This window comes from Typopeltis vanoorti, chromosome 6 (assembly GCF_054136105.1).
Source record: "Typopeltis vanoorti isolate ZY-2024b chromosome 6, IOZ_Tvanoo_1.0, whole genome shotgun sequence".
NCBI lineage: Eukaryota > Metazoa > Arthropoda > Arachnida > Uropygi > Thelyphonidae > Typopeltis > Typopeltis vanoorti.
In genome coordinates, this window is record NC_143554.1 from 139,613,134 (window position 1) to 139,640,758 (window position 27,625).

A 27,625-nucleotide genomic window follows, 5' to 3' on the forward strand; every position below is an offset into this window, starting at 1 on the left:
CTACCTAAAGATAAATATAGGAAAAATTACGTTACAACTAATCCAATTAATAAAGTTATTGAAATGATTTTAAAACTCTTCATAAAACGACGATATTCGTTTTTTAACTCCATTTCGTGTTCTATAAAGCAGCAGTCTTTGATTAACTGTTCAAATTGGGAACCGTTATAAAAAGTGAGTCTACAAGTCACTGCAAGTATCAGAACAGAACCGTAGAAGATTATCAGAGAAAAGCAGTTAATACTACAAAAATTCATTTTAACATAAGACTGTGCTGTAATGTGGTATAAAAAATAAGCAACAGACAAAAATACCCAGCATACCATATATATCTCACTAAGAAGCCACATTTATTGAAATATACGCCGTCTATGTTTTTTTTAGATCTTAGACAACGACTTAAATAAACTCCAAACACCACACGACTGCTACCAATTGCACGAAATACTTCGAAGAAGAAGAAATATTCGACGCCATTTTGTCAGGTAAGCCGTGTTGCCAATCCCGTGTTTGATATCGTTCATTGAAGAAATCGGTGGGATTCCGATCCTTGACATCCATAGAATACAACGTCTGCACAAATAACGTGATGAACATAGCTATAGATCGAGACATATATTTTGATGCACCCATCGTTTATGAGACTATTGAAAAGTGCTTTACAAATAACTTTAACTAATATAATTGAACCCTTCACTTTTGTGTGAACAGATTTTTTTTCCTCTTTCGTTACAACGTACTGCGTCTTTTCTTGTAGAAGGTTTCACAGCAGTTGGACAGTTTGTTAATTTATCCTTCCATTATAAATAGTAACTCCTATTAACTGAAAGTTAGTGTCACACTTGTGATGTATAAGCGAGTGGGTGTTCTCTTGGGTTGCTAACCGTACAGACCTCAATTTCCTCAAATGATTACTTTTCGGTTCTATCACGAATATCTTGTTAGTGTAGTGTAGTGTGGTGCGTGTTTACTGTAGCAGGAAATTCTGTCTGTACATTTACGTTTCTTATATGGGAAAAAACTGGAACCGGGTGATTTTTCTTGATGGTTTTCTCGTTGTGCGAATCCACCCTCTCTCTTTCTAACTCTCTCTAGTGCTTTTTCGGGGTAACGCTGGACACTGTTTGGTAAACGAGGATTTGACTATCCAACTCTGTCCTTTTCATATCACTAAGAATAGGAAATCGACAACTATTTCCAAGATAAAGTGGAGAATCAAGTTAAGATAAGATAAGATAATTAGTGAATTATCGTTTTCGAATTTAAGTTTTTAAAAATTAGAATGTTATAAATCTCTTTCATGTATTTTAATATTATCATAAAGTTTTGCTTTATTGTATATTTGTATACGTATGAGGTGTAAAGATTCAATTAACTTAATAAAACAGCAGTAAAACATCATCTGTACCTACGAGACCGAGAGCTTTTATTTCTGCGTTTTTCGACATCTTTTGCACACTTGCTGGTTCTTTCCTTAAGTCCCGAGCTTATTTCTTTCGAAGCCTCAGAGTCAACGATCTAAGGAGTTTCCGATTCAAGAAATGCGGTTTATGGAAGTTATCTGTGGCATTTTGTCGTTATGTCAATCGATTATCCAATCCTATTCGTAAAAAAACAAACAAGACATTTATTGAGTATTAGCAACTTTCCTTATATGATTGATAAGAATGCTTTTTTTTTTCTTTCGTTTTGTTTTCGCTCAATACAATTTCATCTCCCTCGCTTTCAGAGCGTAGGTTTAAATTCCAACACATTTATTCAACAACCTCAAACGGGGCGAATTATGAACTCATATCACCTGGAGAACGAAGTTTACTCATTTGTATCCCTAAGGATACTGCATTCCTATTCATGTGGCGATATTGCTGGCTGTAGCGAATTGCTGAAATGTTTCTGATGATCAATGCACAGAACCTGTAAAATTTGCACCTTACACAAGTAAGCGTGTGTGTGTGTCTCTTTACAGGCAGCAATGAAATAATTTTTTTCCATCAACCAAAATGGAGATTTTTGTTATTATTGGCAAGTCATAAACCTCCCTATGAATTCGTGTTACTTTCGGTTCATTTTGCGTTCCTCTACTTTCCAGGTTGACGAAAGAATATACATTAATTTATTTCGTATATATTCATTTTAAAACAGTATATTAATTTTTTCGGCATTGCGTATTTAATATTACCCAATAATATCGCTGTAATACTGTGAAAAGTATTACAGTAATACAGAAAAGTATTACCCTTAAAAGTTAAAATTTGTAAAATTTAAAAGTTAAAGTTTAATCTACAAATAGGAAACAGTGATCCTTGAGTACCGTTCATGCACACTTTTTTGTCACCAAAATAAGCTATTCATTTGCTTAAGACACTGATGCATATGCAATTCTGGACTGACTGCGGAAATCATTTTTAAACAGTCTTTTTTATCATACGTGCAGCTATCTGGACTGAAGTACTACTGAGGGAGATAACCTCAGACGATATACCCATGAGACACGAAAATAGATTTCTGCAGAAATCATTAGATATCATGCTAAGAATATTAACATCCGAAATGAGAATTCTCTTAAAGAAAATGTACTTTCATACACACTTCATTTCTGGGTAGACAAATATAGGTCGTTTTAATCAAATATGCACTTAACTATCGACTTTAAACGGAACTCAATACACCTTTCAATTCAGATTAAAGAAACCGTATAGTAAAATGAAGGTTGAATCAACTGTATACATTCTATTTCTTTCGTGATTGCAAATATTTTGCATATCTTAACACTGATTAATCAATGTGCAATTAAGATATGCTCATTTTAATTGTTAAGCTGGCGTTGTCTCTGTTATTTCCAAATCAAGTACTCTGCCAATTCGACTATAGAAATAATTTCCTTTTTCAACTTATGTGCGACTCCCTATGGGAAAAAGTAGTAAAGTAGATTTTAAAAATCTTAGAGCATAATTTGCAACCTACGATAGTATTGCATTGTTTATCCGAAGATAAAATTGTATGCAGTATTTGCAGTTCTCTCTCTCTCTCTCTCTCCATTTTTGTGAGTGACATTTTCATTTAAATGCAAGAATTTCAGTCACAATTTCCATTTACCGGAGAATGACCACAGCGATGTTTCGAATGATACGCTTTGGGAGTTTTTAATCACCTTCGGACCAAATTTATACAACAAGAATTTTGCAAATTAGTCATAAATTTCAAACCACTTAAACGCAAATTGAAGTAGACAAGGGGAATGGATATACCATGAAAAGTATTCGGATTTTACTAAGGCTTTTGAAAAAACAGCATAGAAGACTGTTGCATAAATTGAACAATATGGATTTCGATTATATAAAATCAGCAGAGACAAGAGGATAATTAAGTGACAAATATTACAATGCGGTATATGGGGTATGCGAGTCTACAAGATTTAATGTAACCAGTGGTTTACCACAAGGATTAGTTCTTGGGCCATTGTTATCCAATCTGTTCATTAATAGCACTAGGAAGGATTTGACAGGTGATATATAACTATTTGCTGATAATGCAAATATAAGTAGGGTAATCTGGAGGCTGCTGACATGCAGTATTTCCAGGATGAATTGAAGAGGTTGGATGGGAAAATGGATGTCAGTTCAATGTCACTAAATGCACTTTGATGTGATAAGATATTCAATGTCGTATTATATTGATGGGAATATGCTAGAAGAAACAGATGAGGCTAGGGATCTTGGAGTGTTAGTAGATAGGAAGTTGAAATTCAGTATGTAGCAAAAATTACAAATTCAACACAAAAGGTAATTGCAATGTTGAAACGAAGTTTGACATGTGACAATAAGTATGTCATTTTGCTTCTTTGCAAGGACTTCATAAGACCACACTTATACTATTATGGGCAGGACTAGTCTCCTGTTTTCCATGGTTTCTGTATCATTCTGATACAGTGAAGGACTGCAAAGGAGACTGTTGAAATTATATCAGGATTGTCAATACTGATTATTAAGAAAATGTGAGAATTCAAACTTATATCCTCCTAAAAGGGTCATACAGGATTTCAGTGGATGGAATTTTTCATTTTATGAAGGGTGGGGAAAGGACGAGAGGGAGTCCTTAGAAGTTGATAATGACTGCTGCTGAGAATGGAATGAAGGCTAGATATTTATTTCCTAGAATGGTGCATTATTGGAATGCACTGCTATAGGATGACGTGAGTGCACTTACTGTGAATATAATCAACAGCAGGGATGATGATCGTTCGAATACTATGGTTTCTCTCAATGATTTCCTGACTTCCTGGAGGTCTCTCTTAATAATAATAATTTTAATGAGTCTTTGTTTGTTTGTACTCTGCTTTACGTTGTCTGTTCCCTACAAGAGATTGAGATTCTTCGAGAGGTCTTATACCGTATTGTACCTAAACATGAACTGACGAATCACGACAATAAACATAACAGACTACACTGTTATCAAAAACACGAAGACGTGACAGTGTGCAGAGTGTTGAGATTCAGTGATGTGAACCAGCAAATTATTCTATATCCTTCACTGAGAAAACTAGAGACTGGGGAGATTAGGTTTGGCAAGTGTTCAGCATCCAAATTATACATGGTATTTACAGGTTGAGTCTGTCTTGTTCGATGCCGTCAATCAGTATACAAAAAAAAAAAGGTATAGACCTGTTCCTTTGCAATACAACGGTGATTTGAATTGGAGGATGACGGTTTTTGAGGTTACTGGCAGAAAAGAACTCAAACAAATCTATTCCAGAGAACAACTACAACAATAACCAAAATAGTTTCTTATGCTATGTGATATAGTTGCGGAAAAATAACGAAAGAACTATTTCTAGTATATTATTCGTATTAGTATTCATTCCTTGGTCATGTCAGGTATCGCGTCTAATGGAGAACAGACTGTTTTTCGCCACTAGTGGTTTTAGTGCCAGTAGTTTTGGCGAATATTTAAACAAACGGCCAAGTGGATAGGAGTTTCCATGGACAAATAACGTAGACAATAATTAACTCAATTTCTGCTTAAACGGTATTAAAATATATCTTATTATGCCCTGAAGAATAACAAGACCATATCTTAAAACGAAGGGTACCAGATTTCGTTGTGTTTAGAACTGCATTGATATTTGTATTATCTAATATGTTTTATCATTTATTCAGCGCTTGGAGGATCGAACCACGCCATTTGCATAGATATATTGTGTGTGGCTAAATTGGGAGATTACCGTTATCGCCCGCTGTGAGACATCACCTTGCTTAACTGATGCCCCTGAACTATGAAAAAAGTTCAACGGTTGATCTGCAGGCTGCATTTCCATATAATTCAGTGACTTTATGAAAATCTTTTAATGTGGTGCAAAAAAGTACGCCCGTTATTATGTTTGAAGTACGTGAAACTAGTACAAAAATATAGATGAAACAGGAACATAATGAACATAAAATACAACAGCCAAATATTATATTTAAAATGAAAACGCTCAGAAAAATGGTTAATAGAGCTAAGCACGGATATTTCTGTGTGGGTAGTTATGAAAGTCCAACCGAAATAATTGTCCTATTTGCAAGCAAGTAGAAATATCTCGTTGCTTATATTCAACTAACTATTTCTGAGATGGGACGCAACGTGATTAAAATACCACACACACTTTGAATGTGAATTCACTGATCTGCCCCTTCGAGGCAGATCAGTGAATTCACATTCAAAGTGTGGGTTTGAATATCTTTTGATATTTCAACTCAAATTGAAATCACATCCTCTCTCGTAAGTAATACTAAGATCTAAGGATGATATGTTCGATCTTAGAATATCATGCAGAACTCGATATGAAATGTGAAATTAGCTACTCTCTGTAGAAGTGACGTAATCAGAAAAATACTTGTCGCATAGTAAGTGTATGCCAGATTTAGGTTACCTCAATTAAAATGTCTCAATTTCTGAAGTAAATAAAAATTTCGTTCATGTGATTTCTTGATAAATATAATATGTTTAGAATCTTTTTTATTTAGAGTATTATAAAATATTATAATAGACCTTTCTTTTTCTACGGAAAATTCGAAGATATAATAAAGATTTAGTATACACCAAATTGATCATCTCTCTAAGTTATCCGCTTTCCTGCGACAGCAATGTTCAGGAATCTAATGCAATCTAATTGGAATATTGATATTTCTGAAGGAAGTATATGACTTTCGTTCTTAGAGCCCTTTCGATTTTTTTTGAAAATCTTTTTAGAAAGGAGAGAAGAAAAATGGAGAAAAATACAAAGGAATAAGTCTGTTAAAGCATTACATTAAAATTATGCACAAAAACAGAAATATAATAAATAATTTTAATGAATTATCAGATGAGCGGTGATTTAAAAAAAATGATTCAATATTATTATTCAAGTACATAATAGAGTTGAATAAGTTGAATATAATAAATCTCTTTAGATGTGTATTGTATTCTATCAAAAGCATTTTGCAATTAAAAGAGATATTAACCACATTAAATGTGAGAAACCTACCAAAACAAAGGGCAGAACGAAAAATTATAAACGTAGCAATATTAAACAAATTACGGAATTCATAAATAAGTGAAAATTGTAAAATATAGCCAATAACGGATTAGATCCAAAATCACAAAGAAGAATTTTTCAATCTTCTTTGTGCTTCTTTGATTCTAAACAAAGCAGGTAAGATGTGGAAAATGTGCAAAAAATGTAACGAACCAAAGAAAAAAGAATTCGATGTAGAAAGGAATCGCGAAATGTTTTTTTAAAAACAGAAGCACAATAACAACAAGGAGAAGCATAGGACCACGCTAATTATTAACTATTAGAATTAAAATCTGGCCTATTGATTTTTTCTCGACGATTAAAAAATGAAAATCCAGCGATGCTGGTGTCTTGCAATCTCCATATGGAACAGGAATATTTAAATGAAGGCTGAAGTGCCTTCAATTACATTCTTTTGTACAGTTTTTATTGCATTTGCAGTTTCTCGCAAAAGCACCTTTTACAGTTCCCAGTTTATCGAGAACTATCGTTTATAGAACAGAAAAAATGATTGAGCCATCTGAAACCTGTGAAATTCATTTCATTAACTGTTCCATTTGAAGTTGTTGTAAATACCTTTGAATTTTTCTGTATTGAATTCCATAACCAGGGATTTCTTACCTCTTGTTTCTTACATATTATAAAATATTTGAGATGGTCGGAATGAGATGATGGTGTCAGAATTTTTCCTTATGAGACTTGGGATTCATATATCTCACTTGAGACCTAGTGGCACTGGGTTCATTGCGGATCTCAAGTGCACCTGCTGTATTTGGTCACCAAGTCATGGTTTCTCTTTTATATTTACCCAACTCCTTTACTTTTAGGTACACTGGGAGTGCTACCATTCAGATCCTTCCTAACATATTTAGACCCCCATAACCTCATACACATCGAGAGTAGATTGGTTACAACGGTGGAACCGCAGATTGGTCGCCAGTTAATGCATATGCGTCAACTGTCAGTGACGAGAGTAACGCTTATAGATCGGGATCTTTGCATTGCCTTTGAAAATATAATAAAACTGCCCTCAGTGTAAAAAAGTCTATACAAAAGACGACTCACTTTTCTACTGATGATAAAATAATATTACAAAAGAGAGAGAGAGAGAGAGAGAGAGAGAGAGAGAGAGAGAGAGAGAGAGAGAGAGAGAGAGAGAGAGAGACGAGACACGTTTTATTGTATAGATTTTATTTTCATCTCGTGCTATTAAAAACGTCATCGTTGAAGAAGACGTCTTTATTCATTAGTTTAAACGAAGGGTGTGTCAAAGTAAACAGTTCTGCTCCTCTCTGGATCAATTCAGCAGGCGATTCTTGCAAACCCGTTGTATTCAACGGTTGAGAACACTCGGTACCAGCATAGGATGTCTTCAGTGAGCAATTGTAGGCGAGATATTCGCATTGCATCTGGAAAAATACATTCGAATATTTCTTCTTCTCCGTTCTTCGATTCATTTCGTGCAATTGCTCGCACGCATGTTGTGTTTGGAGTCTATGTAGCTCGTGGTCTCAGATCTAACGAAGCACATTACTTACATTTCAAGAAATGTGGCTTCTTAGCGGGATATATGATATGCTGCATATTCTTGTCCATAGCGTATACGTTATACCGCCTTACTGCACCACCTTTTGTTAAAAGGAATTTCCTTGGTATTAAAAACCTTCCGTCAATCATCTTGTCTTCATCTATGATGATAAATGCAGTTGTCTGCAGACTTAATTTTTATTTTCACGGTTCCGATTTTGTACAGTTAATCAAAGACTGTTGTCGCATAGAACACGAAATGGAGTTCACAAAGGAATATCGTCGTTCTCTGAAGGTTTTTAAAACCATTTCAATATTAATCGTAATTTTGTATGCTGTATCACTCTATTCCCTGTATTTATATTTCGATCTTATTTATTCATTCTCTAACACCAGTGATGTTCTGATACATTTTATACGTATTTTAGTATTTTTATGTTCCAACCTTATTCCAAAACTTGTTATCCCAATATGGATAACAATGTTTGCCATCTTCTTTCGTTCCTGTTTTCGTTCAGTAGTCGCTTCTTTGATCCAACTGCAGAGTCGAGGATTTTCTCTTAACGATTTTTGCCAACAGATGGAAACCCTTCGCCTGTTTTACATGGCTTGTTACTCTCTCGTGAATCGGCTTGATATGATTTTCTCACCATTGATATTCGTTTTTTACGGAGCGCAAAGTATAGTATGCTGTATTTCGTTACCTGTTGTATATGAAGAAATTGTCAGTGGAAAAAGAAACATTCGTATTCTGGTAATGTATCTGTTCTATGCTTCAGTTACGTTAATGGAAATGATTCTGCCAGCGATCGCAATAGAAAATGCTATGAAAGAGGTAAGTGAGACATATGATTTCGGTGTTTTTTTTGTTGTATATACCAGTTAATCTTAACGGTGGAAATTCTCTCTCTCTCTCTCTCTCTCTTTCTTTCTTTGTTACAAATACTAATGTTGAATGTAAACTGCCGCCTCCAGACTTCTTTGCGAAAGGAAGAAAAAAAAAACTGTTCAGAGTTTCAAGATAAAAAAAAATCTATAATATAAAGAACTATAAATTATATGCCCCGCTTGAAAGGAGTCAAAGAAAACATCCATGGGCATGTTGCGTAGTGCCATGTAACAAGAGCGGTTGTGATAGGATGCTATGTTGCACACAAATCTATTCGGTAAACTGTTGAAAAATTAGTCCAAATGCAGATCAACAGTCAGTGATACCTTCGGAGTCAATAGCACTGCTACAGCAGCGGCAGACACAACACAACAATACACTGACCGAACGTTAACGAAGGATGTTTCAAAGGATAACAAGTAAAGTAAGAATTCTTCAATCCACACGTTGATTGTGACATTCCGGTCATCGACTGGAATAAGAATCTACACCAAAGAATTCATAATTAAAGCTCAAAATATAAGTTTCCATGGTATGACCGCAATATTCATGTCGAAGATAACCCGTAACAAAAGCGTCGTCTTTAATGGAGCAAAGATGGTATACACTGGTACTTTAAAACTTTGAATACTGTCTTTTGCAGCTACTGTACAAATCATGCTATACTCTATTCTGAGCAGAGGGAGGGTGTGGCGGATGACCCATGTACGTCGTTTACCAGAGTGCGTAATCTGAATTATGATATACGGAGGTGGAGCTGTGATGGTGCGATCCTTTTGCTGATTTGGGCTCGGACCTCTCTTTATGGTGCTATGAGAAGTGAACTCAGTGAGGTAGCTAAACATTCTAGATAATGTAATGCTTCGTACTTTGTAGAATTTCTACCGAACTGCCATTTATCTGACCAGCAAGGCAATGTCCCATGTTATAAAGCTGCTGCTGCTGTTGTAACTGCATAATTTGTGGACATGAACATAATTACAATTGACTGGCCTTCAGAGAGCCCTGATCTTAATTCCTTAATGAAATAAACTTCATTTAATTAGATCTATTTCAGCCTATTTGTGATATATGGCTGCTCCATTCCGAAAATTCTTTGCTCTTATTACAGCAAATATATTTTTACCCGATACAGTTTAAAAAATAGCTCAGGGGTGTAGAGTGTCCACGCATGCCGAATCTCTTCTCACAGTTCTCATTTCACATCTTGGTCACTCGCCTCTGAATCCTCTCCATTAATTATTTCCTCATCATTAAGTATCCCAGATTACTTTTTTGTGATCAATTTATTAAGGATTCTTCGGATCCCTTTTAGACGGAAGACTATGGGCAACATGAAGGGCCACTGTCTTTAGGTGAGGTAACTACAGTACCATCTGCTTGTAAGAGTGATTAAACCTGGTTGCCCAGAAGTTGAGTGCAATGGCGTGGGCATGGGACTAAAATCGCTGATTGCTCTTTGGGTAGGAGACAATTTTGCAACATTTGGTCCTTTCAAAGTTCGACCTAGACTTCGTGATGATTATTTTAAAACATTTACAAACTGCAGTGTAGGCAGATGAAATTTTCGTCTTGAGCCCTTCGTGGGAAGCAGACGTTTTTTTCATTTATAGCATTGGCACACTTTTTTTCGAACCAAGGCTTGATTGGTTGTTGAAGTTCACCTGTCCAAAAATGGAATTTTAAATTTTGTTTCATATGTGTAGTTACAGAAATTTATGTGAATTAATTAACATTGGAATTTAATTAACATCTAAGAATATTTAAAATTTGGTTTTAGTAATTTTTAAGATCAGTTTGCCTGGTTTCAAGCATATAATTTTCGACCCGTAACAGACAGCAAGATGTGCGAGCAACAGAATTAAATGGAAGAACGTCACTGTTTATCCCAAAATCGACGTATTGAATTTCCAATCTAACTGCCTATCAACGAAAACGTGTTAAAAATGAAAACGTGGAGGGTTATGAGAAACATGCTCTTAGTGAAGGAAGAGGGTGACAAGAATTTCTGTTACACTTGATTAGCTGAAATTGTGCTTTCCGAAGAACAAGAACAATTCCCTCTCATGGCTTTAAATTATTCTAACATGAACGGTGTTTGTATTTTCCTTCGTTTTAAAGTAAAAAATATTCTAAATAAAATAACAAATAAATAATAAAATAAAACCGATGATAAGTTTCGCTTTTTATAATGTTCGATTGAAAAATTCTGTTTTCAGGTTAAAGAAATTCAACAGAAGCTTGCAGAAGTTAAGCTTCAAACTCTAACAGCTGCTGACTCCGAACAGGTGAGTAAACAACTATGTTAATCCAGGATTTATAATTGCAGTGGCGTAAAATAAACCGTTTAATTTTCTATCCAAAACAAATTTTAGGGCAAGAAAACCACACAGTAGAACAAGACGATTGCATTCTGGATTCCAGTTGGAAGGAAAGTTCGGTGTTTGAATCTCTTCCACAATCTAAAACAGCTATATATCAGGGGATTTCCACTGACATTGAGTTACTAAGTCTGAAACTGTGAAGGATGAATTCTTATTCCCGAAAACTCGGTTGGTTCAGTGCGTATATGCAAAGGTGCCAGAAGAACATATTTCATTATCAGACATTAGACACTTCCTTCTTAGAGTTGGTTGTGTCGGTTCTAATTCTAAATTACAAAATAACAACAGTTGCTTATTGGTCTTCAAATTATCTTTCCCATTCACAGCACTATTGTTATTATTATTAGAGTTGAGCTATTCGTTGGCTATCGTAAATTGGCAAACTTGAACACAACATGTCTCACTCCTTTTCCTTCATACTTATTTTTCTCTCATCGTGTTTCTTTTGCATAGCACAACGTAAGTAATACTAGTTTATTCAAAGGGTATATTTCTGTATTTTAATTAATAGTTTTATTAACCTCAGTCTCACATGGTTATCCATGTGAACATTATAACTGTCTTTCAGAATTTACCAATAAATATAATACCCTTAACGTTTCAATATCCTTGGGGTGATTTTCTGTGTAACAGGTGCTGTGTGCAGGAGAATATTATCTTATGTTTAACACGAAAAATACAAGGTATTAAATAATAATATTTATTTAATTAAAGCCTTATCATTCAGACTAAATTTAATAGCCCATCAACAATGGCGACGATAGTTACATACAAGGTGGAACGCAATCTATGAGCTGATTTAAAAAAAAAAAAACTAACAGCCACGTGATGTTATACATAAAACAACGCAATAGTATAACTCGGAGAACATTGCGTTATTAATCAATTTTAACCAACATGAAAAATATACATCCACGAATTAAATTTACTGTCGGAAAAGAAAAAAATTAGATAACCTACCAGTATTAGATAACCGATTTTAGATAATCTACTCCTTCGCTCACGATCACTTGATTTAATTACTTCCATTTACTGAAAGCCGGCTTCTTATCTTGTATTTATATACTGATGATGGCCAGTAATATTTAGGCGGAGCTATCTGTTTTCATTAAATAAATATTATTACTTAATATGTTTTATTTTTCGTGTAAATGTAGAAATCGCTGTTATATGTACCTTTAAAAAAACAGTCTTATATTTATTTAATTCGGTCGATTTTAATTTGAAATCCTTGATTTTGGATATCTATTTGTTTAACAGTAAACGCATAACGTGCAATATTTTAAATCAATCTGGTTCATATTTCACAAAAATAACCATTCCTGGTGGCTATTATCCTTAATAACGAATAGAAGGTTTTTAGCTTTTCCAATGAAAGAGGTTTTCTCTGCTTGTGTGGTAATTGCAGGTTTTCAACTTCAAGAAATTCAACTTTTTATCATCGAAATAAGGGGGGAAAATGAAACTCGCCATAAATTAACAGGCAATTAACATACGACATATGGCCTCGGAGCCTTCTTTGTGCTCTCGTAATTCCAACAAACCAAACTAAATCATGGTAATCGAAGCTGCTAAGCTTTACAAGCACAAGATCCTATTCGACATCTTCATTTTCCCAACGAGTGAAATTCATTGCGTGAAATAAATTTTAAAATTAGTAAATTAAACTATTAAAAGTATTAGTCATCAATATTCTAGTGTTGTATTAGAAAAAAACTAACAAATAATTTAAAAAGAACGAGAAGAAAGCAATTTTCCTCGCCAATGTCACACCGCGACACAAAATTTGAACACCCCATTTAACTTCTCCAGGACATTCGAATAATTTGTGGAATGATTAGAAGATACTTTGCGTGGAAGGTCTTCGGTAAAATGGATTATAGTTGAAAATTGATACCAACAAAATCTTTTACAGGTTTCTGCATTCCAAACAGCGTGTACCAACTGTCAGCCTGCATTTACTGGATCAGGGTTTTTCAGAGTGAATCGTTCCTTCTTATTGGCTGTAAGTATGAGTTTCCTGCATGTATTCATAACTTATGTGCATTGAACCTACAATCCTATGTTAAAAATTTCAATTCTTATTTTTATTCACCACGTGACAGTAAATCTTATGCATTAGGAAACCGCCATGGGGTTAAACATAAAAATGCATATTTCATTACCTTCAAATTTGTTAGTATCAATGAAAAGTATACACTGTACACGCTATTGTTTAAAAAGAATCTTCATTAAATATGTATATGGTCCCGAATGCGCGTCTGAAATTAAATATACACTACCGCTGCGATTAAGGGGTTCCTTTATCAGATAAAAACGTCAAGAACAGTCAGCTCAGTATTTATTTATTTATTTTATTTTATTTTATTTTTCATCAATTGAGTGTATAGAGTGAACTATAATTGAAAATGCGCATCAGACATGCGTGAATGACATAAACCAGCACCTGTGCTATGAGCAACGCATGCTAAACAATCACAAAGCTCTCGCTTCATAGCATATTTTATTTCAAGCTTTAAAACGTTTTCTTTAAATGATAGATTTCTGCAATTTAATAAGAGTATATGTTGTAACGATATCTGAATTGTCTTTCTTTTGTATTATTATTATTAGCTGATTATTATGGGTTATCATAACACATTTTATTCTTCTTTTAAAATCAGTCTCTACGCTTATAAACTTGGCTTCGACAATTGCTTACCAAGAAACGACAATAATTAGCAGAAAAGCGTAAATTAATTATTTACTTTCTGATATTCATTCCATTCCAGAAATTGAGATGTACGTCATTCAAAATTTATATGTAATAAAGTCGAAAACACATTAACAATGTACTATCCACCTTAATTATGATCTATTTATGCATTAAAAAGCACCTTGCATTAGTTATTAAGCAGTAGTATATTTTGATACTTAGTAATAAAGCAAACGGTAATCCTATGTATAAGTAGTATAGTCGTTTTTGTTTTGTTTAATTTAGATGTTCGGTGCTATTCTCACCTACATAGTAGTATTAATCCAGTTTCAAGGAAGTGAACATAGCTGCCCAGGCTCCAGAATAAAACATGACAGCAATAGTACTCAGTAAAAGTCTATCTTGAAGCATTATCACTTTATAAATATGTTAAAAATGTGTTTTATTGCATCTGAATGTAAATAACCGTGCTAAGACAATGATATGTGATACTCATAAAACGTATGCTTCTGTAGAGTATATTTATTAATTTATCGATGTCATTATTATAGCAATTCAATGTAGTGTCATATTAAGTACGTCTAACAAAATAATTAAACATCAAAACATTTTCGTGGATGTTCATCTCTTTCATGTACCCATACGGAAATTATTATCAAATTTCCTTTCAAAATTCTCAACAATCAAATTATTGGGCGAAATTTATTTGGTTAGAAAATAAGGATAAATCTATAATATTCCCCGTTTTACCATCTTATTTATGAAAAATATAATCCATTCGGTTGTGTATTTTATTATGTGTTTCGTTTGCTTTCTATATTTGTTTTAAATGTTTCTAGAATTGAACCGCACCCCGTGTGGTGACCAGGGTTAAAGAATAGTCCCAATGTAGCCGATGCATGTCGTAAAAGGTGACTAAAATAGGTACCCAGTACCAGGGGGTATAGCCTGGTTCCTTCTTGTAAGGTTGGGCGCAGGGCTAACATTCCTGTCCTGTAAAAACTCAACTTGTTAATAAAGTCAAATGGAAAATTAGCCTGACAGACTTCACAGAACAACCTGGACAACGGAAAAAGGGGTATGAATATTGGTTCGGAAGCTGGAATGTCTTGAGCCTGAACAGACCAGGAACATTGAAAAGAGTGTGTGAGGAACTACAGAGATATAAAGTACGGATAACAGCATTGCAGGAGGTGAGATGGAAAGGAAGTGGCATATTTAATACCAGAACACATACGATTTTTTTACAGTGGAGGAGATCAAAAAAGAATTTGGTACCGCATTTTTGGTTAATAAAAAATGGAAGCATTTGGTTTTTGATTTTAGACCAGTTAATGAACGACTTTGTGTACTGAGAATAATGTTTAAGATATTCAATATTTCACTTATATGTGCACAGGCACCAACCGAGGACTCTTGTGAAGAAGATAAGATGAATTTCTATGAATTATTGGAGAAGATATATGATCAGACACCGAAGCATGATGTAAAAATGGTTCTAGGAGAAATGATGCACATAATGCACACGATACATAATACACACGAAGAAAGTAATGAAAATGGCATGAGACTAATTGATTTTTTTCAAGTAGCAAAAATATGATCATACTTAAATCCCTGTTTCCCACATAAAAAAGTGCATAAAGTTACCTGGAGATTGGTAGTTGGAATAACGGAAAATGAGATAGATCATGTGATGATTGATAGACGACATGCGACAGATATCATGGATGTAAGAAGTTTTAGAGGAGCGGATTGTGATACGAATCATTACTTATTAAGTACTAAATATAAACAAAGGATAAAAATTAATAAAATAGGTAGGGGAAAGAGAACACCATGATATGACATCCAAAAATTAAAAGATGGAAAAATCAGACAAAAATATATTGAAAGATTGAGAGAAGAAATAAATGAAGAAAATGAGGATGAATATGCAAATGATATGACTATAGATAAAAAATGGAAAGGAATCAAGAATGAAATGACTAAAGTGGCTGAAGAAGTTCTGTGATTCAGAAACAATGAAATAAATGAATGGTGTGATTCGGGGTGTAGGAAATGTGTTGAAGACAGAAATACAGCTCGTCTAAAGATGCTTGTAGGAAAAAATCGAGCAAATGAGAAGGAATATAGAGAAAAACCAAAAGAAGCCAAAACGATGTGTAGAAGAAAGAAATGTAAATGGGAAAAGGCAGGGCTAAATGAAGAATACAGGAGAAATTAAGAAAATGCATAATATGATAAAGGAAATTAAAGGCGGATTTCAACCCAGACCAACTTTCTACTGACACCATGAGGTTAACTTGCTCAATGGAAAGGAGGACATTTTGAGAAGGTGGGCAGAATATTTTGAAGATCTCCTTCAGGACAAATAAAGCTTGGAAAATAACTTTCCAGAAGTAGATGAGTTTAACGAACCCCTGGCAAGCATGGGAAAAGCTGAGACAGAGGAAGCACCAGAATTAAACGAGGTGGAATTATCCCTAAAGAGAATGAAAAATAATAAAGCACCTGGTGAAGATAGAATACCAGTTGAGCTATTAAAATATGGTGGGCAATCACTATTGATCAAAATACATAAGTGCTTGTCAGAGAAACCGAGTCTATGCCTACTGAATGGGACACTATTATTGTCGTTCCTATACGTAAGAAAAATGACAAGTCTCTGTGCCAAAATTATAGAGGAATATCACAGTTAGCAGTAATTTACAAAATATTTGCAAGGGTACTGGCAAATAGATTTCAACCCTTTATAGAAAAAATACTGGGCGACTACCAATGTGGCTTTAGGTATGGTATATCAACAACAGACCAGCATTTTACAGTACGAACTATAATGGAGAAATGCTAAGTCCAATACCAATCTGCACCATTTCTTTGTGGACTTTAAACAAGCATATGATAACATCAATAGAGATAAGCTATTTAAAGTCATGAAGGAATTCAAATTTCACCTAAACTGATAAGATTAGTTAAAATGGGCACTCAGAAATACCATGGGTAGAGTGCAAATACAGGGCGAATTCACACCTGAGTTCAGGATTACCAAAGGATTACGACAAGGAGATCAACTATCGACAATCATTTTCGCCCAATGCCTAGAAAGGGTAATACGAAATGTAATTATAATCAGAGGTGGAACTATTATGAATAGAAGTCTACAGCTTTTGGCTTTTGCGAATGATGTATACTGTATTGCAAGGACTGAGAAAAGCCTCAGAGAAGGTTATAGACAAATGCGAGAGGAGCACGAAAAATGGGACTACAAACACACGAAACTAAAACTAAATACTTAATTTTGCCAGAGATAAACAAACATTTGGAAGCAGCCGAAGTTTCACAGTAGATGAAGAAACTTTAGAACGAGTCCAGCAGTTCAAATATATGGGTTCAGTAATAACAGAAAGTAATGATGCGTCAATTGAAATTGCCTATAGAATAGCTGCAGCAAATAGAACTTATTATAGTATTCAGCCACTATTAAAAATAAAATTTTATTTCGATAAAAAAATAAAATCCAGCTATATAAAGTAATAAAGTAATATGGGAACGAAAGCTATTAAGAAAGATCATTGGCCTAATTAATGAGAATGGACTTTGAAGAGTGAGGAATAACAAAGAATAATTGAGAAATTCAATAGAGTAGATATTATATGAAATAAAAGACAGAGATGGCTAGGATATGTTCAGCAAATGGGGTATGATAAAGCCATAAAAAATGTCTTCATATCTGGACCAGGTGGAATCTAGGCCCAGAGGACGACCAAAAAGGAGACGACTTGACTATGTCGAGGATGCTTTAAAGAAAATGAGAGTAAAGAACTGGAGGAGCAAGGCACAGAATCGTGAAGAATGGAAGGCTATCCTGAGACAGGCCCAGGTCCTAAATGGACTGAAATGCCAAGGAGTAGTAGAAGTGAACCGCGCAGGGTGTTCTCCAATAAAAATAACGACGACATGATGCAGTTTAGTTGTTTTTAAAGCAGATGTATTTTTAATGAAAAAACATTTATTTTTCACTGTATTCTTTTCACTATATTTGAAGATCAGAGGTAGAATGTGCACTAAACTCAGCTAAAAATAGTAAAGCCTTACTCACGGATAGAATACCAGCAGAAATAGTAAAGTTATTAGAAGATAACAACATTAATATATTAGTAAAGCTATTTAGTAAGATCTACGATACAGGCATAATCCACTCTCAAGACTGGTTACAGTCGACTTTCATCATTCTACTTAAAAAGGAAATGTGAAAACTTGTAATGAATGATCAGCCTAATGAGTAACGTCATCAAAATGTTTCTGAAAATAATTCAAAAAAATAACATACAGAAAATGTGAAGACACCATCAGTGATACTTAATTCGGCTTTAGAAACGGTTTGGGAACAAGAGAGGCTCTTTTCTGTTCTCAGATCTTATTCCAAAAATGTATTGACCAAAACAAGGAAATATTCATTTGCTTCATCGACTTAGAGAAATCATTTGACAAAGCGCAAAATTCTAAAATGATTGCGCTATTAAAGAGTATTGGATTAGATGATAAAGATATCGGGATCATTGAAAACTTATATTGGAGCCAAAAAGCATCTGTTCAAGTTGATGGCATTATTACGAACTCCAATAACATCAAACGAGGAGTAAGGCTAGGATGTGTGCTGTCATCTCTTCTGTTTAACATATACTCAGAAGCCACATTTCAAAAGGTCTTGAAAGGAAGTAAGGAAAGGATTAATATAAATGGTTGAAATCATCAGTAACATCCGATATGCTGATGAAACAGCTCTCCTGGCTGACAATATTCAGTATCTTCAAAATCTTCTGGAACTAGTGAATGAAGAGAGTGAAAAAATGGGATTAAAAATAAATATCACCAAAACTAAATGCATGGTTATAAGCAAGAAACCACTTCTTAATTCAGCACTTTCTTTAAATGGAAAACAAATAGAAAGAGTGGTAAAGTTTATATATCTCGGATGCTGGTTAAATGAAGATTGCAATCCAGAAATGGAAATAAAAGTTAGAATTGAAATGGCAAGAAAAACGTTTCTCTTGATGAAATCAACACTGTGTCACCGCAGTTTAAATTTAGAGCTTAGAGTACGCATGGTTAAATGCTATGTATGGTATGTACTGCTGTACAGTGAAGAAATTTGGAGACAAAAAATCTTGAAGACAATATCAACAAAAAGACTTGAAGCCTTTGAGATGTGGTTATACAGACGAATGTTAAAATCCAATGGACAGTAAAAACGTTCCAGTACTTCCCAATCAGGAAGTACTGTAACAAATGGGGAAATAACGTGAACTTTTAAGTACCATAAAAAGGAAAACTGTATATCTTGGTCACCTACTTCGTAATGAAAAATATAAGCTACTTCAATTGATTATAAAATGGAAGATAAATGAAAGAAGAGGACAAGGAAGACGAAGAAAATTTTAGCTGGCAGACATCAGACAGTGGACTGTCATGAACTCTGAGACCGCTCAGAATAGCTGAGAATCGCTCAAAATTTGGTAATGTAAAAAAAGTGTTATTTGTATTATTTTAAAATCCTATTAAATCCTTGTTGTCCGTGGTATTGTAAAATTTACGTTTATTTATTATTCAAATTCAAAATTTATTCTCAATATTTCACTTTACTTATGTTATACTTTGAACCTTACTTTAACTCAATCTTAACTTAAACAGTCGTAACTCCGAGCTCTTAATACGTTGCTTGATTTAATCTCTTAAATTTCAATCCTCACTTTCCCTTTTTGTCTCAAGGCCGCACATATTAATATTCACATGTGCAAAACTTCAGAATCTAAGAAATTGCCTATGGCTGTAGTCAATCTCTTTGTCTGAACAAATGGCGTTTTTCTAAATTGAATTTTGGAAATTTATTTGATTTCTAGCTGCGCCACCAAAATTCGTGGATAGGAGATTAATATCTTTCCAAAGAAAAATACTCAGTAAAACAAGGAGCCTTACTCTCTTACTTAATACTTAATCTAGCAATGTAAAACTTCTATATTACAGTCGTGGCTATTCAACTCTAAGACACAGATTCGAATTTTATGAGCAGTGCAATGGTAAACAGGAATCTCGCAAATTATTTAAACAAGAAAACAATTTATTCATAATCAAAGAGAGCACCAAAAGGGGTAATACTAAAATTACAAGTTAATTCTCCGGCTCTATACTTCAATATCAACTCATGAATACAAATACAAACCTCTTAGGTAAACAGTCCTTGTAAAACAATGTGTCTATGATATTTCTTTAGTTAACACTTTATCACACACACACACACAAAGCAATTCTTTCACTCTAATCAAAAGAAGGCTTAGCTAATAACAACAATATTAAGCACATATCATTTCACCTTAAAGTATGCTAAGTTTTCTCTCACAACTGACCAAGATAATTCAAAGATTAGCTGAATGAATGAATGAATACAATCAAAGAAATAATCAAAAAAAAAAGAAGCCTATCACAAATGGTTTAGCAGTAAAATATTAGAAGATGAAATAGAATATAAAAGAATAAGAGCCATAGCTAAAAGAGAAGTCATAAAATGACATAGAGAATCATGGAACAAATTTCGTTCTAATTTAGAACATGATTTATATAAAATAAGAACCAATGTATATAAGATCTTGAAACACTTAAATGCAGATACTAAAGAAAACATAAAATTAAACACAGAATTCAAATTTGAAGAATTTTTAAATTACTACACAGAATTGTCGACAGACAGATATTCTAAAAAAGACAACTGGCAAACAATTAACGAAAATGAAAAGGAAATAACTAAAGAAGAATTAGAAATCAGACCTGAAAGAAACAAGAAACGAAAAATCACCTGGAGAAGATAAGCAAGGTTCAGAACTATATCAGCTCGCAGGAACTAGATTCAAAGAAAGATTCATTGTTTTTAAATAAAATTTATTCAACTGGTATCCCCAATAGAATGGAAAAAAAGCAATGGTCATTCCTATCTTTAAGGAAGGTAATAGAGATGACCCTAAAACTATAGAGGTATCAGTATACTAAATTCCCGCTACAAAATATATAGCAGAATCTTAAATAGCAAACTAATGAAATATTCCGAAATCTTTATTTTAGAAGTACAGAATGGATTTAGAAAAGGATGATCATGTATTGACCCGGCCTTTTGCCTAAAATTAATAATAGAAAAAAGAAGAGAATACAATTTAGAAACATATATTGTATTTATTGACTTGGAAAAAGCATTTGACAAAGTTAAAAAAACATATTATTTAACATATTAAAAGAAAGACAAATACCAAATAATATCCTAAAAGCTATCACAAGTATATATGAAAATGAACAAATACAAATAAGACCAAATCACGAGCTATCATATACGAGAGAGATAAACCAAGAGGTCCGACAGGAATAAAATGGAATAAAAATTTACATCAAGGAATTAAACTTTAAATGAAATTCTAAAGATAAACTACAGAAAGCTATTTTAGATCTATATGAGATATCCAAAGATTATGGTATGATAATATCAACAGAAAATTCAAAACCTATGGCCTTTAAATGACAAGATCCTTTAAAGACCGTAGGTTTAGTAACAGATAACAAGATCTTAGAACAGGTGAATTCATTTAACTACCTAGGATGTATGATAACATTCGAAAATGAAAAATATATCAACGTAAAAATTGCAAAATACTTAAAAATTATAGGTGTAATTAACTCTATATTGAAACGAAACCCAGTTCAAAAACAAACCAGACTAAAAGTATACAATGCATTATCCCCCACCAGTCTTAATGTATGGAAGCGAAATCTGGACAACAAAACAAAAAGACAAACAAAGATTAACAACAGCAGAAATGAAGTTTATGAGAAAAACTGCAAACTATACCCTATTTGATCACAGAAGAAATGAAGGAATTATGAAAGAATTAAATCAAGAACCAGTAATAGAAAAAATTAAAAAATATAAACATAAATGGATGGAACACGTTCAAAGAATGAAAAGAGAATGATTACCAAAACGAGCCTTAAATTACAAGCCATTAAGAAAAAGAAAATCAGGGCGTCCTCTTAAACGATTGTACGATAACTTCTAAGGCCGGAACAGACCATACTAGATCCTTGATACGCATGATAATGATGATGATGATGATGTGCTGAATGCCTACAGTCCTCAATTATTAATACAAAGAAAACCTCAGACAAATCACTGTCATAATTCTATCTCTAGTAAAAACAACATAAATAACCTTACTTTGAAACAGTAATCTAGTCCACTCGCATAGATTCTTGAATTCTCTTTCCTCTGATACTTTCTGATCTTGGCTGCTCACACGGGTACCTTTTCTGGGATTTGTGAGATCACTTCTTACTTTACGAACGTCAGGATCTTGTCTGCATGAAAATCCGGTAATAACCTACTTCAAACACAACTCTCATTAGTTGTCTCGTACGTCTGGCATATATCGACTGGAACGCAGGACTCCTACCTTGAATCGGGGCAGCTTTCCCAAACCTGGATCCAAAACAGAACGAAGACGAACTTATTCTGCCACACACATCGAATCTGCCTCTCCTTCTTTCGTGGCCTTCCGCCTGAAGACGATTTGCAAAAGTCCTTTGCGACTTTGTAATATCTGACCTACGTTGTCGTAACCCTCGTAACTTTCATCGCACTTGAATGACTTTCCTCACCGTAACCCTCTCGTGACTGCGTCGGCGTCTCCTCTCATCATGTCCCTGTGTCTGTAGCAACTACCTTTTATCTGGCTCCATTGACCTTGGGTTCTGCTAAGTTTTTTCCCTTGGATATTTTGTGGGTCTACACCTGCCACCTTTTTCCCTAGTTCCATTAAGGCAGGAAACCCCCGTACATATTTGACCTTCGTGATTGTAATTGCCCTAGGTCATAAGTTAATAAGATAATAATCATCATCATGCATATCAAGGATTTAGGCCTAGCATGGCCTGTTCCGGCCATAGAAGTCATCGTTGAATCGTTCACGAGGACGTCCTGGTTTTCTTTTTCTTAATGGCTTGTACTTTAAGGCTTGTTTTGGTAATCTTTCTGTTTTCATTCCTTGAACGTGTTCCACCCATTTATGTTTATAATTTTTAATTCTTTCTATTCCTAGTTCTTGGTTTAATTCTTTCATAATTTCTTCGTTTCTTTTGTGATAAAATAGGATATACTTTCTGTTTTTTCTCATAAACTTCATTTCTGCTGTTGTTAATGGTTGTTTGTCTTTTTGTTTCATTGTCCAGATTTCGCTTCCATACATTAAGACTGGTATGGCTAATATATTGTATACTTTTAGTTTGGTTTGTTTTTGATCTAGGTTTGGTTTAAATATAGAGTTAATTACACCTGTTATGTTTAAATATTTTGCATTGTTTACGTTTATATCTTTTTCATCATTTTTTTTCATCATTTTTTATTTTGGTTTAATCAATAAGAATACAATTTGGTCGGCTAAATCCCAAATTGCCAGCCCATCCTCGTTCGTTCAGTATCAAAGTAGATACCCAACAGGGTGCACCACGAGAAGGTGAGGATTGGACATTAGGTCAGAAGCCCTGGTCGGTTCTCCGCATTCCTTTAAAGGCTATGTGGAGGTCTCCTCTCAGTTATACAGCTTTGACCGTTAAGCACCCCTAATCTCAGATGGTATGGTCAATTAAATAGAATGGAAGAGGAAAGATTAGCAAAACAAGTGTTCTCTGCCAGGTTGGCAGGTAAACGACCCAGAGGAAGACCAAGATATAGGTGGATTGATACTGTACAAAGTGCCTTAGACGATAGAAATATAAGATCTGATAATGTTGGAGTCTTGACAAGCAACAGACTGATTTGGAGGAAAATTGTAGATAGGAAGTTAGTAATGATGTCATTTTTTAATGTAGTACTGTCATATCCTGTACACCCCTTGAGGGTACATGGCAGGAATTTGATGATGATGATGATGATGATGATATCTTTTTCATTTTCATATGTGATCGTACATCCTAGTTAATTAAATGAATTCACCTGTTCTTATATCTTGTTATCTATTACTATTTTAGTTCTTGCTGGATCTTTTCCTTTAAATGCCATAGTGTTTGATTTTTCTGTTGATATTATCATACCATAATCTTTGGATATCTCTTTTAGATCTAAAATAGTTTTCTGTAGTTTATCTTCAGAATTTGTAATTATTATTTGGTCGTCGGCAAAGAGGAGAGTCATTAAGTTTACTGTAGAAAAAAGTTTAATTCCTTGATGTAAATTTTTATTCCATTTTATTACTATTTCATTTAAGTAGATATTAAAAAGAGTTACTGAGGGTATACATCCCTGTCGGACCCCTTCATTTATCTCTCTCGTATATGATAGCTCATGATTTGGTCTTATTTGTAGTTGATTATTTTCATGTGTACTTGTGATAGCTTTTAGGATATTATTTGGTATTTGTCTTTCTTTTAATATGTTAAATAATATGTTTCTTTTAACTTTGTCAAATGCTTTTTTAAAGTCAATAAATTCAAAATGTGTTTCTAAATTGTATTCTCTTCTTTTCTCTATTATTACTTTTAGGCAAAAGGCCGGGTGTATACATGATGGTCCTTTTCTAAATCCATTCTTTACTTCAAAAATAAAAATTTCGGAATATTTCATTAGTTTGCTATTTAAGATTCTGCTATATATTTTGTAACAGGAATTTAGTATACTGATACTCTATAGTTTTTCGGGTCAACTCTATTACCTTTTTTGAAAGATAGGAATCACAATTGCTTTTTTCCATTCTATTGGGGGGAGATACCAGTTGAATAAATTTTATTTAAAAATAATGAGTCTTTCTCTGAATCTTGTTCCTGCATATTTATGTAGTTCTGAACCTTGCTTTTCTTCTCCAGGTGATTTTCCGTTTCTTGTTTCTTTCTGGCTGATTTCTAATTCTTCTTTAGTTGTTGACTTTTCATTTTCGTTAATTGTTCCAATTGTCTTTTTTAAAATTTTTGTCTGTTCACAATTCTGTGTAGTCATTTAGAAATGCTTCTAATTTCAATTCAGCGTTTAATTTTATGTTTTCTTTGGTATCTGCATTTATGTTTCAAAATTTTATATAATTTTTTTCTTATTTTATATAAATGATGTTCTAAATTAGAAAGAAATTTATTCCATTATTCTCTATGTCTTTTTCTGACTTTTCTTTTAGCTACTCTTATTCTTTTATATTCTATTTCATCTTCTGATATTTCACTGCTAAACCATTTGTGAGAGGCTTCTTTTTTCTTTTTGATGATTTCTTTCATTGTATCATCCCAGATCTTCAGTTTTTTCTTTTTATTGAATTTTTTTGGTCTTTCCTAAGCTTTCATTTGCTACTGCATTTAGTATCGTTTTTTTATATTAACCATTCTATTTCTTCATATTGTTTTATTTTGTCTAGGTATTGGTTAATTCTTTGTTCCTGTAGCCATTGTACATTTGTTTCATTCAATAGTCTAGTTTTATAAACAAATGTTTCAATTTTTTTTCTGTTCTTGTTACTTGTAGCCATTTAGGTAGTAATCTTAACTTTATTTTAACAAGGAAGTGGTCACTGCTTACTTCATATCCTCTGTGAACTCTAACATTAAGTGCAAATTTTGATGTCTTTTCGTTTAGTATAAAGTAATCTAATATTGATTTCCATCTTCTTGCTTTTCAAGTATATTTATGTATGTCTTTATGTTTATAGAAGGAATTCTTTATTTTTAAGTTATCATAATCTACAAAGTCAATCAATTTTTTACCATCTGTTTAGGGTATGTTCTCCATGTATTCCTATATTATTATTAATTTTCGTGTTTCCAATTCTTGCATTTAAGTCTCCTGCTAAAATTATGTAATCATTTTTATTTATTTTATTATATATGTTTTGTAGCTGTTTATAAACACCAATATCATCTTGTTCTCTTCCCTCTTCTGGACCATATGAACCAATTATTATTAAATAGCCTCTATCTATTTTTATTCTAGCTTCTATTATTCTTTCATTCCATAATTTATAATGTTTTAACTGTTTGAAAGGGAGTTATGAATCCAAATCATGACTCCTGCTTGTGCTCTTTGGTCTCTGTCAACTCCACTGTATATCACATTAAAATTTTCAGTTCTCATAGTTCCTTTTAATTTCTTTTTTGTTTCAGTGATTACTGCTATTTTAAAATTTCTTTCATTTAATACTTGGTGTTATTATATTTCTTTATATGCTATTCCTCTTACATTCCAGATTGCTATGTGTATTATATTTTGTCGTTTCCATTTTTGTTTTACCTTTTCCATTCCAGGGTCGTTTGCTATAGATTCAATCCGATTATATTTTTCTGTCAGCTTACAAGTAGACTTATGTTCTCCATGTCAGGGGAGTAGCCTGACGATGGAATAGTTCAGCGGTAGGGCTGCTGCCTTAAGTCTTCTGAACTAGCCTTCTTCCGAATTTAAACCCATAGGAGGAATAGGGTATTTTGAAGGGGGAAAGAGTAGATTATAGAGGAATTATAGTAAGATTTATAGAAAGGGCAAAGTTGTAAGGCTGGAAATGAAAAGATCCCATGGCCCTTGAGTACTTTAATAGCATAGGGGTCATTATCGTATTTTACAAAATAAGATAATCCGTCTGGAAATATCTTTGTCTGGAACTTTCTTTTGACACAAATTGTTTCACATTTTATTTTCTTTGTTGTTTTACAAATTTTTTTCGGTTACACTATTTAACCATTCACTGGAATTTATTTCTAAACATAACAAATTTTGCTGACTAATCACAAGTATATTGAATAGAATTTCGTCTACCAGTAAAATCGGTATATAAGGTATTTTTGTACAAAATTCCTTCTAAGACAGATTTTACACTAAGGTGGGCGACGACCTGCGATAGGAGATGGCACTTAAAGAAGAAGAAGAAGAAGAAGAATATTCGTTGCGTCGAACTTTTATGATTGAATTAACAGATTAACTTCATTTAATTGCTCAGTTTTTTTTTTCAATTTAATTCTTTATGATTAGGGAGATTTCTAACAGTGGATGACGCCTCAATCGATCTCTTTACTGCCATTTAATTAATTTCCTTCTTTTCTAGCAATTACGATATTTGATATTTTACATAACGTTTATAAAGCAGAAATCATCAAATCATTATCGTTTGAAATGTGAAAAAAAACTGAATTTACTAATTTTTGTTAGCAACTGGATACGACACATCAAAGGTAATTTAAAAGACACATTTTGTACGAGAAGATATTCACCGAAAAACGCACAAATTGTTAATGTAAAATGATATACTGATTTACTTGAAATAAACATAAGTAATTGATTTTTGTTTTTTCAATTATTTTTACAACATGAAAATATTTAGCATATCTCTAAACTTAACTGAATATTAAGAAAATCTCAGGGTACTTACCTATTTACCAATTTCGTTCTCCTAAAAAAAAAAAAAAAAGGACAGAAAGTCGAGTTGTGGGTAATTTGAATAGAGCTGTTGTATTTGGAACAAAAATAAACAAAACGGATTTAGTAATTATAGACGATTTTTTTTTACTTAGTATTTCAGGTAAGATTTATACAAGTA